We start from the raw sequence: 13,703 nt of genomic DNA on the forward strand, positions 1-13,703 counted from the left end.
AGTACGGGGTCGAACGGCGGGCGGACCTGCCTCCCTCTCCTGCTCGCAATTTGGTGCCAGAACTGGTTCCCTGGCGGCCGTTAGCGGACTTGGGCCAAGACCAGGAAGTCGATAGCACCACGGTTTCTCCTGCCCCCCTGACGAGCGCAACGCCAGCTCGTCCGGCGCCAATCCAGGGACTATTGCGTCACCACCACGGGCCAGCCTGACCACCAGGACCAGCTACATTGTGTGTGTGTGTGTGTGTGTGTGTGTGTGTGTGTGTACCTGGCGCCTTAGAGGGTTTGAGATTTGTATATTCATTGGAATTGTCTGTGTTTTCCCCACGCCCGAACCCACACCACCATCCCGTCGAATCGCCCCGGATCCCTCTTCTTGCCGAGTCTTGTTATTTCTGGTCACAGAAATAAACGTTATCAACTCATTGAAAAGCGACTCATGCCACCTTCCTCGTCCCGTTTGCGGTAGACCGATTAGAACCGCCATCTTTGGGTTGTAGAGGATAAACCGCCTCCATCGTTTCGGCTCATTCTATGTCAACGGGACTGTTCAAGTCCCGTGGACATCACAATATATATATATATATATATATATATATATATATATATATATATATATATATATATATATATATATATATATATATATATATATATATATATATATATGGTCATATGCTGTATCTCATAAACCGGGCGTAGTGGCATGCGCCTGTAATCCGGATACTCGGAGGCTTGGGTTGGAGGATCGCTTGAGGACGGGTGCTCTCACTGGGCCACGCTATGAGAGGGTGTAGGGCAGCCCGGAATCATGGCGAACCCAATCCATATCCCTGTGTCGTAAGAGGCGACCAGGGTTGCGTCAGGAAGGGCATCCGGCGTAAAACCTCTGCCAAATCAGTATGCGGATCATAACGGATGATCCGCTGTGGCAACCCATAACGGGAGCAGCGGAAAGACGAACAACAACATGCTGTATCTCATAACACTAGCTGGGCTCGCTCCCCGTGTCAATAATGGGTTCATCTCAAATGGCAGAAAGGGGAATTCAGTGTAAATATTCAGTGTGCAGACATCACAGTAAGTGGAGCTAGGAACTTTAACAACCTCATTCCATTGTACCAGGGAAGATTTCCAATCCATGCTTGTTGTACCTCAAAAGTATTGCTTGGGAGTGAGAGTGATATTATGAAAGCTCAGCTGGGAAACAAATTTAGGAACGTTATGGGCCTACCACCTGACAGAAGATCACCAAAGTTATTTCCATGCTAAATGACAACCTACATGAACTTATAACTCTCCACATCACTTCTCCAGTCCCCAATCTGCCCCTGTCTCTATACTCCCCATAGCTTTGCTTTTGGTAATTTCCATTCAGTATTTCTCACAGCATTTCATTCTGGTTTCCCATTCGATGTTCCGTAGATCACTCGTTATAGCTTCACTTTTCAACATTAGTTTCACTTTGCGATATCAGTAGGGGTTCACATAATTTTTTATTATTTGGTTCTCCAATGTGTATCAGCAGAAATGGTTTGGTACACATGAAAAAAAATATCAGCTTTGAGCATGCTCATCTACTTTCCAAAGCACCACTCCAACTTTTGAAATGCCTCTCAGCTTGGAATGCATGTCACTCCTTTATAAGCATTTTCTCAGAACATCTGCTCAAGACCAGACACTCACAAACGGCTTTTTTGGGGGGGGATGGGGGGAGGGTTCTGGACTCTCTTGAACCTCCTCTTCTTCCTCCTCGCTCACGTGTTCTCCTTTGATCTATGTTGTTTCTTTTTTATCCTATAAGTTATAACATAACATATAAATTATAATGTTATCAATTTAAACTTAATTTTGTGTGCTTAAATTTTGAAATAACAGTACAGTACTGTAAATATCAGAATTATCTCACCAACACTCACTGAGAAAACCTATTAAAATCCTCTGTTGTGCTCGTATGTTTTTGAGCTGCCGAACATCTTTGAAGTACGCATTTGGTTTATTTTACCACGCATGAGCACCTGCGTACCAGTTATGTGAACCCCTGGATATCAGTTTCGATTTGTCATTGCAACTTGTGATGCGACATGAAAAGTGCTCGAAATAGATCATCAAAAAGGATTTTCAAGGGACTTATTTTCGATTTTTGAAGGGATGTAGAGGGTCAAGAGTGGCTTCAGGGTCTTAAAGGTCAAAAAGGTGGCGAAAGTGTTTTAAGGGTCAATGAAGGAGTCTAAATGGGTATTAAAAGGTTTAATGGGTGTAAAGGGTCTAATGGGGTTCTACAGGCCATGCAGGGTGTAAAGGAGTGAAGCTGTCGTAAAGAAATAACTCGTATTCATAAATAAATTAACTGGAGTGCCACTCGGCAATAATGGGCCAAATGCCCTCCTCAAGACTGTTTAAAAGGACGATTGAGGTGCATTGTGGTTAAAAATCTGATCGTAGAAAGATTTGTTGCAAATTAACTTTGGGAGCTCAAAGCAGTAAGGTCACAAACAAAAAAAACATTTAACTTTTAGATATAGTGATGGACAACAGCCTGGTGTTGGGGCAGTGGTTAGAGCAGTGGCTTGGGATCCAAAAGGTCCTGAGTTCAAGCCCCATTGGGCCACTGAATTAATACACCAGGAGGTTGACTCAGCCTGTTCATCCTTCCGAGGTCAGTGAAGTGAGTACAAGTATACTGGGCTGGTGTATACCCCGGTTCGAATAGGTGTACCAGATCCCTGTGTCGTAAGAGGCGACCAGGGTTGCGTCAGGAAGGGCATCTGGCATAAAACATGTGCCAAATCATTTTGCGGATCATAACGGATGATCCGCTGTGGCGACCCCTAACGGGAGCAGCAGAAAGAAGAAGAAGATATCGTGATGGACAACATATTTTACTGCTGCAGCCTCTTCTTATTCCCTCATTTTCCTCTTCTCAGGGAGGTGGCGTCACTGTTTTTTATTTATTTATTCCATCAACCAGATTATTGTGAGATCTCTCAGCAAATCCATGGCAAATAGAGAAATGTTCAAACAGAACCTCATTGAAGGTTTACAGGAAATCTCACACAGAAAAGTTCCAAAAAGTCCTTTCTTCACTCGTTTTAATATGTAACGAAAAAGGTCATTACAAAACAACTCTGGAAACACCCCCAAACAACGAAAAAGGTCATTACAAAACAGCTCTGGAAACACCCCCAAACCACGAAAAGGTCATTACAAAACAGCTCTGGAAACACCCCCAAACCACTGTAAGTGTAAAACTCAATGACGTTTGGAGGTACACCTACCCCACCAAACTCGAACCCCCATCCCCTACGCGTTCGGTACATATTTTAGAATGGCCTTTTTGGCTTACATAAGACATCATTAAGAGGTCGGAGATATTGATAATATTGTAAGAAATACCATGTGTGTGTGTATATGTATATATATATATATATATATATATATATATATATATATATATATATATATATATATATATATATATATATATATATATATATATATATATATATATATATATATCTCACCTGTGATTGAATATTTCTGTGATAATGACCAGAGACCATTTGAAAATCAAAAAAATTAATAGTTGCCACTGTTACCGGCTTCACCCACAACAATATCTCCTCTGAATTTTTCACTGAATTCCCTTTCTCCGAATAATACATTCTCCAAAAAATTTCTAATTTGAGGTCAGACATCTACGATGAAATTAACAAACCATCTACAATCAAATTATGATCAAATCATGATGTTAATTTGGTTCTTTTAAACAATGTGATGTATGTATATTTGGAAATGTATAGTTGGTGAAGTTAACTAAGATGGCAACCTTTTTTTTTTTTCTTTCTCCAAACTTTTTTTCACCCTTGAGAGTTATGTCTTTAGATGGGCAGTAAAATTATCTTAATATCGATCTATAAGTTGTGTTTTTACCATTTTTCGGTTTTTGAATGATTCGTGCATTCGAGAGGTCACATGACTCATCCTTTGCCGATCTTACCGATCATGGTAACATCTTAATTAGCAGTTATTTTTTTCACATTTGATAATATATTTGACGATCAGAGGTTACCACCTCAGCAAATATATCAGTATCCGGGTTGAATTCCGAAAATTGAAGCATTGTATGTGTGGATCTGCCCTTGCAGGGATGGCGACAGGTGGCAGCTCGGGTGTTTATAATTTCATGAATTGTGGGGAAATGACTTTAAAACCCCTATTTAGGTGCACCATGGTAAACAATGTTCTCCTATAAAGTTTTTTGTGGCCATTAACCTTAGGAGCTCAGAGTAGTAGGGCCACAAACAAACATTTCACTTTTATATGTTTGGATCAATGGAATTGTAACTCTCTATCGAAATGATCATGCAGATGTACAATGTGTAGAATATTGGTTGGCTATAGTATTTACAACTGTTGTTTCACATTTCTTTGAAGTGTCAAGTTCAGCAGAGCGACAAAGTATTGCACAAGTAAGGATGACAAGAACATATTTTGAGTCCATGGAATGGGGGAAATATCCACACATGGAAGGAAAAATAACACAACGGTTGGTTATGAGTTGTTTTACCGCATACAAGTTAGCAGTGTGTACGGACGTATGTCAGCGCAGATACGGCAGTGAACATCGCTGAGAAACGAGTCACGCGGAAGCTGTGTAATTGCATGGCATGGACCATTACACAAGGGGGGCCTGTGCTTTCCTCCATGATTGATTCCACAACAGATATGCCTTTGCAAGGCAATGCTTGTGTTTCTCTTCTTCTTCTTTTTCGTTTTTTCATTGAACTATTTCTCAACCAATATATTGTCACCTCTTTACACTGGTACCCCAGCTCACTGAAGGCCATACCTACATTGCTGTATACTGTACATCCATCTGTCTGTGTACATTAAAGCTTAGACCAGTGTTTCTCAAGGTGGGGCATGACAATATTTTGGTGGGGCATGAGGATTCAGAATTAATGAATCCATATATGATCGCTTTCATAGCTTTGCTATGAGTTCCCTTCTTGGTTGACTCAGCCATTTCTGGTGGATTTATCTGAAGTAACAGAGCAATACCAAGAGGAGTTATGCGAGTTGCAACAAGATGAGTCTGTGAAAAGTCTTTTCTAGATAAAATGAACCATGATGTGGCTGTCTGAGGAGAGCGAAAAGAAATACCCAAACTCGACTACTTTGGCAAGGGAAGTATTAATAAATTTTCCATCATCTTATTTAGTCGAATGTGGATTTAGTGTTGTTACCGATTTGCTGCAAGCTAAGAGAAATCGACTGGAAATCACGAAACGTGGTGATTTAAGGTTGAAACTGACAAAATTGGTTCCTCGAATCAAACAAATCTGCAGCCGGCGTCAAGGGCAGGGCTCCCATTGAAGTGAGTAGCAATTGAATAAAATTTTCAATAAAGTTTTAATAAAGCCTTATGAATACATATGCAGTATATAATGTAGTGTCTCCAATCATGGTGGGGCATACGGTTTTTTTGAAAATCAAAGTGGGGCGTGGGACAAAAAAGGTTGAGAAACACTGGCTTAGACAATTCAGCAAGTTCTTTGATGCAAAGTTTTGAAGGGTGACATATGGCAGGCTGGGCTCCCATGTTTGATGTAGGCAAGACTTGGTAATTCCTCTCATGTTTAAAGTAATCAGAGTGCTAATTTCTCATGAAATCAGATCAGAATATAAAGTTTCATCCAGATGTTATGATTTGAGAAAATCTTCAATTTTAGAACACACCATCCTTTCGAGAGCATATAATACAGTCGGCTATGCTGTTTGGAATCATGTGATTGTGAAAGATGTCGTGGGAACGTTTAAATTGGGGTATTTTCAAATTGGCCTTTGCGCTGGAACCCTGGACGGATTCCAATTGCCCCCTTCAGTGGAAGAGCCTCACAGACCGACCCGGGGATATTAACCTACTTCAATGTAATACCTAACCTCGACCATCATGCTCCAGGGTGTAGAATACAATTGTTTTCACTGTTTTCCCTTTCATTTCACATGAGGAGTAGTATTAAATAGTATTAACAAAAATAATAATGAAGATAATAGGAAAGTATGTTGTATGCTTGTTGAATGTTTCATCTTCTCCCCTGACCCGATTTTGACAGAGGAAGCTGAAACTTTTAAGGATGAATGAGGGCATTCTGAAGTTTTGCAAGTGCATGTTTTGTTCAATTCTTTAAAGTTTTGAAGAACTTTTTTCTTTCTTTTTTAACGATCTTAGCATTTTCTTCCTTTGGTGCTGGGGTGCAGTTTGAATTGTTTGAACTATATTACCACAATATACTGTGTATGCACGTAAGTAGTACACACGTTTTCGCTTCATATATGTAACTGGAGTTATTTTCATTTTTATGAGTGATTGAGCTAAGCAGCAGTCTATTGCTTACACACTACCCAAATAAAGGGATGTGTCAGAAGAACGTGTTGCATATTAGGAATGACATCACCCACCGGATCGGTACTCTAATATGGTATTAATAATCATCAAGATAATAACACAAACCCCACTGGCTGCTCATATAGGGAGTGCTTCTTGCAATAAGAATCCGCATGATTACTGTGATGTGGCATTCTTACAGGAGGCTGAACAGGAGTAGCTGGATTTTCAATGTGGAGCAATTTATCCTTCGGTAAGCAAGGTATTTCTCACATAATAACAGCTGAGCCTAACAGTTGAACTAAGAATACGAGCAAATTGTAGCGTGGGAAGCAAAATGAAATGAAACTAGAAGTGGAGTGACTCGAAGGATGTTCATGTTTCCACTAAAAAAATTTTTTAACATAAAGATCGTTCTTTTTATCTCTTGTGTAAACATCCATCAGTCCCCTTGTGTTCCTTTCCATCACTTTCATTCAGTAAGATCTCCTCATGGAAATTGGTTTGTCGTTTTGATGTGTTAGGCCTGTATTCATTTATAACAACACACTCTCTTGCTATCTCTCTATCATTTTGCCACTATTCTGCAGGCAGGACCCATTTGGCCATGGTAGCTTGTGGTTGCGGCTGACTTCTGATTGCTCAGAAGTTGTGTACATCCCTTTCAGTTGACTCGTCTGGGTTTCATCCCGAACGGAAGAGAATCTAACAATATAAAACTTAATTCTGGTGCTGCAGAAGCATGGTGTTCCATTGTAGAATACATCCCTTAGCTAGTGTTGTTAAGTCAGCTGTCCTGTCTGCAAGCATTTGCTAGTGGATGTCAAAGATCTTTTCAAAGGAGAAGGCCATTGTGTAACAACATCTTTGCCAAATTCCAAAGTCTTGCCTTAGCTATATCCAAAAAACGATATGGGAACCACAGTGTTGTGATTCTCACTGACACTTCACAATGGCCACTGCATCCTTCAGCTTGAGCGGTTGTTATGGTCATGGAGTACAGACGGAGGAAGACAGCAAGACGAAAGCCTTTTCTTGCTAAAGTCCCTACGGATCTTCACCTCCACATATTTGCCAATGCGACAATAACATTGAAATCTGTCCAAAAGAAAGCATTATGCTCCAAGAGGCAATGCCCTGCTTACACACTCAAGAGAACATCCATCAAGTCAGATTCAACACTACCAGGAGTCTAACCCAAACTAAACTACTATCATTCATCAGATACTCCTACTAGTACTCCTACTTTAACTATTACTGCAATGACCACCATTAATCCCACATTATTGTGCAGGAATTTGTAATTTGTTTCGGGAATCCTGACTATAATTCACAGACTGGTTTGTTTGTTTATTTGTGTGTTTGTTTGTGTTTTTGTTGCCTTACTCCTACAGTTCTTTGCAGATTATATCCAGATTTTTTGCATAAGATCAGCATGACCCCAATTAGTGCATCGGGGTGTTTTTATCTTTACCCGTACTCTTGGGGGAGGGGGGAGGGATGGAAAGCAAATTGTTGATGTAAATGTGTATCGTGTAGTGCCACTTCCAGATGGAAGAGGGTATTACAAGTCCCCACCATTTACAGTACGTACAGTATTCCTGTTCCCATGTTTTCCAGTGCTGAGGTTTTTTTAATTATGAGCAGTAGGTATGTGTTTGCTTCATGCAAGTAACCTGGATTATTTTTTATTTTCAGGAGCGGTTGAAGCAGCTGTACGTTGCCGATACACCACCCAAATAAAGGTATGTGTAAGAAGAACATGTTGCATGTTTGTAACAAGATCTCCCATGGGGTGGGTACTCTGCAAGTGGGTGATAATTCACAAACTCGTCACAAAAGACACCATGGGATCTTTAACACCCACAAACTAATGATAGCAGACAGGTTCCCACCTTACCGTCCATCCAAGTGTCGTAGTGGGGAAACTTAGCATAACAATTGTGCATTTTGTGAGGAAAGCACCAAATTTAGCACACCAGTAGCCTATCATATTATGAACAGATTTGGATATTGGGCCATCTCAAAATTTTTGATGGCAGTGGAAAATGGCTGCCACAGCCATCACTGGCTGAATTTGAGATGGCCCAATATCCAAATCTGTTCATAATATGATAGGCTTCTAGTGTGCCAAATTTGGTGCTTTCCTCACAAAATGCACAATTGTTATGCTATATTTAGCTAAGTTGTCCCACTATCGAGGCACTTTGTGATGCAACTCACTCCCTGCAAAGCACTAATTCTACAGTTTATTGAATCTAACCCATATTCGGCAGCTCAAAGGTAAGTGTGCTACCTGTGCATCAGCCTGTCTGACTACAAAAGTCATTGAACTATGATTTCTCATAAAACGGATTTCATCAAATAATGGGGATGCATAAATGCTTTGGATTATAGCCGACCCATGGTGCTTGAGACGTTGGCCCATGAACTCGTCATTGTCCATCCTGATGATCCCTTTGGACAGGCTACTGGATTCAGTTCTGGGATTAAGGGCTCTAAAATGGCCTGAACCTGGTGGCACGATGCGGAGACGATTCAGTGAGGCACACGGCACGATTGATGAGGACCAGTCAGAGCCTGTGAATAGTGCTGTTCGGGGACAGCTTGACAAATTGCTCGTTTCAGCTTTTTGCCTGTGGCTTAGAACATTATGTTAAATTTGCTATTCTTCTGCTAAGGCTTATCTGCCTTTTGGCTAATAATACATCGCTCTTCCCTGAACAGCTTTCCACCGATTTTCATCCCTGTGACCTGCAGGGAATAAAAAAGTGGAAAACGAGTCATTTGCTTTGGCTCTGACAACTTTTGCACTCTGGAGATTATTTTCAAAAACTCAATGATTTTAATTACGCTTAATTTTTACAGACCTGTAGGTTGTGCCAATGGTACACCTCATCACGAGAAAGAAAATTTACAGGTGGAAGTTTTTCTTGGTAATCCCCATCGCACCCCGTCCCACCCATCGAGTGAATTTGATTGCGACTTTAGTTCCTCCTGTCTCTGCTCTTGTAATTCTGAAAAAGCCTGATACTCTAACTGGTCCAATTCTGCTTGGTGTGAAAGGGAATCTAGAGGAATAAAAATAATTTTGAGAAGTATTGAAGAGCTTCTAACCATGTGAATGAAAATATAATCAACCACAATGTTCAATCCAGTGAATGAAGCACATGCGTATGTGATTACATAATATATAAAACTCATTCTAACCACTGACTGAATAACTCACTGACTGACTGATATTTAAATTCGGTACCTTCCAGGTGATGTGGAAAGCTGAAATTTCGTGTTTCGATGGTCATAGAACCTGCTACACCGGGAAAAATTACAGAATCATTGGAAAGCATCCACAGGTAAAAACATTAATAAATGACAAGTCTGAAGACGACGATGCTTCACAAGCGGTATTTGACGATGTAGATTGTTTCAGAAGTCAAGGATGAGACAATGTGATAATGTTTGACCAAGTTATAAAAATGATCAACATGATGTGGTACGAGTGACAGGTTATTTGCTGCAAAATGTCGAAAACCCGGTTTCGTTCAACAACTTAAAAAATTTGACTTTTGCATAACCCCTAAAGGTCACAAAACAATGTTGTGGACATTAAAATAAGGAAACAGGATACGTGCTATAGCTTAATTGAGTTAGTTCGTCGAAGAAAGTCGAAAACACGGTTTGATTCCCACAACTTTGAAAATTTGACCTTTGTGAACTTTAAAGGTCAAGGATTAGGACCTTTGGTGCAAAACTTCCTCTGGAACATTCCAGGAACAATATAACGTCGTATCGGCTATATGCCATTTCACACTCCTCGGATCATCCATACTTTGATGAAATCAACGTAAAAACAAACTTGAAGGGGGCGCCATGGGCAAGGTGTTCGAGATAGAGAAAAATGGTTCAAGACTTTAGGTGGAGAATGACCTCAAGATTATGCAAAAAAATATTGTCATCCTAGCTCTCAAAGTTTGGGCGGTCGTCTGATTTTTATGTCAAAATTCGAAATTTTCTAAGTTCATGACCTTGTGACCTTGAACTTGTGACCTTGACCTTGGGACTAAAATGAAAAAAATCGAGCTCCGTAGGGCTATGCAGGTGCCATTGGGCTAACCAAATACCGAAAACCCCTGTCAGATTCGACAAAACCCCTCGGAGAAGATGCAAATTGAAATCGGCTATCCCCTAAAAACACATGTTATGTGCGGAGCCATGTCCATTTTCAGGAAAACACAACTAGATCATGATATAAACCTCCCACCAAAATTTCATCAGGATCGAATCAAAACCCACGGAACTATGCTCGGGACAGACAGACAGACAGACACACAACAATAACGAATATAGTGGTGACATATTTTTTCGTGAACCAATTATATTTTTCGTGAACCAAAAATAAATAAATGAAAAAAAATCAATGCAGGTGAGCGACCCAAGACAATGAGGAAGCATGGTTTGTGATTGCTTACAATGTGTAAACAATACCCCTTGAGTAAATAATAAACATACCATAAAAAATATTCATATCTATACATGTATACATACATTCAGATATATATATATATATATATATATATATATATATATATATATATATATATATATATATATATATAATATATTGTTACGGCTGTGGAAATTCGCAATACACCATAAAGGGTCCTCAGGTGAGATATATCGATAAGTTCATGTGGAGTTAGCCCACACCTGTTGTTTAGAGGGAATATCTGTGATTCATCCAGGCTGCGACGCTTTGAGTTAGCCATTTTTCTTTCTCTATCATTATTTTGGACAATTAAGCTGCCAACAACTCAAACACCACCACCTTTTCCTCTTTACCTCCACAACTCCATCCCACAAACATCGCTTCACCGCCATTCCCAAACGACGCCCGCCAACCACCAAACCACCACAGCAAACCCCCCACCACCTTCGCCTTTCTCCTTCCACAACCATCGACCCCACCACCAGTCAACACCGAACGTCGTACTGTCCGAAGCTTTTCGGTGATTGCTGCCGAACGCAGCAAGCCGCGAGTGCAATGGATGCCTTTACGGGAGAGAAATTCGGATCAGGAAGGCTTCACGCCCCTTTTCCTCCGTCCAATGGGCGAGCGTCGGGTGGTGTGGCCCCGCCTCCAAGCGCTATGAATGTGGATTCTTTACGGGAGAGAAATTCGGATCAGGAAGGCTTCACGCCCCTTTTTCTACGTCCAATGGGCGAGCGTCGGGCGGTGTGGTTCCGCCTCCAAGCGCGATGAATGCGAATTCCTCTCAGGAAGGAATTCAGATCAAAAGAGGCTCACGCCCCTTTTTGCCACACCAATGCCTAAACAGAGGGTGGTGTGGCCCCGCCTCAAATTGCATTTTGATCCTAAAATCTGCATACAGGCTCCTCCCCCGGTCTATAAAAGACGCGAGTCTGTGTGGAACTCGTAGTGGTGTGGGGGTCGCTTTTCTCGTTGTTGGTGTCATCTCGTCGCTGGTCGTTGGTGTCGTCTCGTCGCTGGAATCGAGCCACCTTCGCTTTCACAAGCGACCAAGCCAGCCAGCCATTCCCCTCGCTCGATCCTGAGCATCAACAACTCCCCCCCCCCCACATCCACGCTGAGATAGTGCCGGTGGCCCCGATCATTCCCCACCCTAACCGTGATGCCGACCAAACCGTGCTTGCGCGGAGCACGCCAGAGAGGGCTCACCGACCACGCCAGGGGCATGGAGTCGGGGCGCAGCTGCGCTGATATTGCGGCTTGCCCGCCATCGCGTCACGAGGACGAGGGTAAGACCTTTTCGGTCTCGTGGACCTGGCCACTCCTCCAGGTTCCGCGCACATTTGGTCCACGGACCCCGTCTACCTCCCTGCCTATGGGGAGGTCTCTCCTGTTTATTTTGAATGAATGATGTGGCGCCGAGTCCCGACAAGTATAATTGTTTAAGTGTTGCAAATAATTATAGTCGGTAGTAGTGCTTTTGCTTTTGTTGCATTTTGGCTTTTGTTGCACATTGCATTACTGCCTTACGTGTGTGTGTTGTATGTGTGAAATAAAGGTGCTTGCTTGTTGAACTGTTTCCCATTTCGTTGCATCCTTTCCTTTGTTTGAAAGTTCCATCTTGCATCATGTAAGGCATTTGTAATGGGTTGAAACACCCGATAAGTAATCTGAACCGTCGAGGTCGACGATAACTCTGCTCGGTTATCCCTGCAGCACGGAACGAGCCGCTGAAGCGGTTCGTGTCTGAAGTCGACCTGCGGCGAGGTACGATCGCCGGTCGACCACTCGCGCATGCACTTAGGTAGGTCGAATTTGGCGAGCAACCCTATCCTGCGCGGGTGGGCAATTGGCACGATCGTGGTGAGGTTAAACCCCCACCCGTGACTGCCTCCTGGCAGTAGTTCCAGGAGGGTCATGACAGAATTTTCCGTTCCGGTGGGCGACGCGTCGCGATTCGAGTTATGTGGCCGATCGCATGCCGGACGGGCCAGAATTCGTAACAATATATATATATATATATATATATATATATATATATATATATATATATGTTAATTTTTATATACATATATATTTATATACATATATATTTATATATATATATATATATATATATATATATATATATATATATATATATATATATATATATATATATATATATATATATATATGCATATCGACCTGTCCAGGATTGTGCCCAATAGCCAAGGAGACTGCTTAGGCAGCACCACTGCTCTGCACAGAGTATGGTCCCAATGGATGGATGGATATCATGTATGTACATATATATTTATGTATGTATGTATGTATATATATATATATATATATATATATATATATATATATATATATATATATATATATGTATGTATATATTTCGGTATATATATATATATATATATATATATATATATATATATATATATATATATATATATATATATATAAACGTTTGGTGGTACAAAATTTGAAAATAGCAGAAATAAGAAGAGACGTCACCAAAGCTTTTTGTCTTGCAGCTCGTCAGGGCACATGCAAGAATAACGGATATGCACACACAAAGGAAACCAATTTGTTTGCTCACACTCTTGAGGATTGGCCAAAAGGACTGTTACTGACACAAATATACATGTCATGGTGATGAGGCAACTAATAAACCTGAGACATCTTATTATAATGGACTCAGGTCAGAACATGTGGAGTGTTTTTTCAAACTCGTTGTTTATAAAGAACAGGAGCTTGTGTGTGTATAAATGTGGCTTCGAGAATCCGTAAATATGTTTTGGTATGTGCACGTGCCACAATCTGAAACTGCTCA

General features: G+C 41.1%; 1 long non-coding RNA gene across 1 annotated transcript in view; it reads left to right on the forward strand.

The window, feature by feature from the left end:
- The first annotated feature begins 3,675 nt into the window (after positions 1-3,675).
- Positions 3,676-13,703, forward strand: part of LOC147025364 (uncharacterized) — a 24,112-nt gene continuing 14,084 nt past the window's right edge. The window contains exons 1-3 of the long non-coding RNA XR_015058861.1: positions 3,676-6,643; positions 8,089-8,135; positions 9,654-9,743. This is a non-coding gene — a long non-coding RNA (uncharacterized LOC147025364). The remainder of the gene's footprint in view (positions 6,644-8,088; positions 8,136-9,653; positions 9,744-13,703) is intronic.

This window comes from Eptatretus burgeri, chromosome 6 (genome assembly GCF_056783735.1).
Source record: "Eptatretus burgeri isolate ZD-2024b chromosome 6, Ebu_testis_v1, whole genome shotgun sequence".
Classification (NCBI taxonomy): Eukaryota; Metazoa; Chordata; class Myxini; order Myxiniformes; family Myxinidae; genus Eptatretus; species Eptatretus burgeri.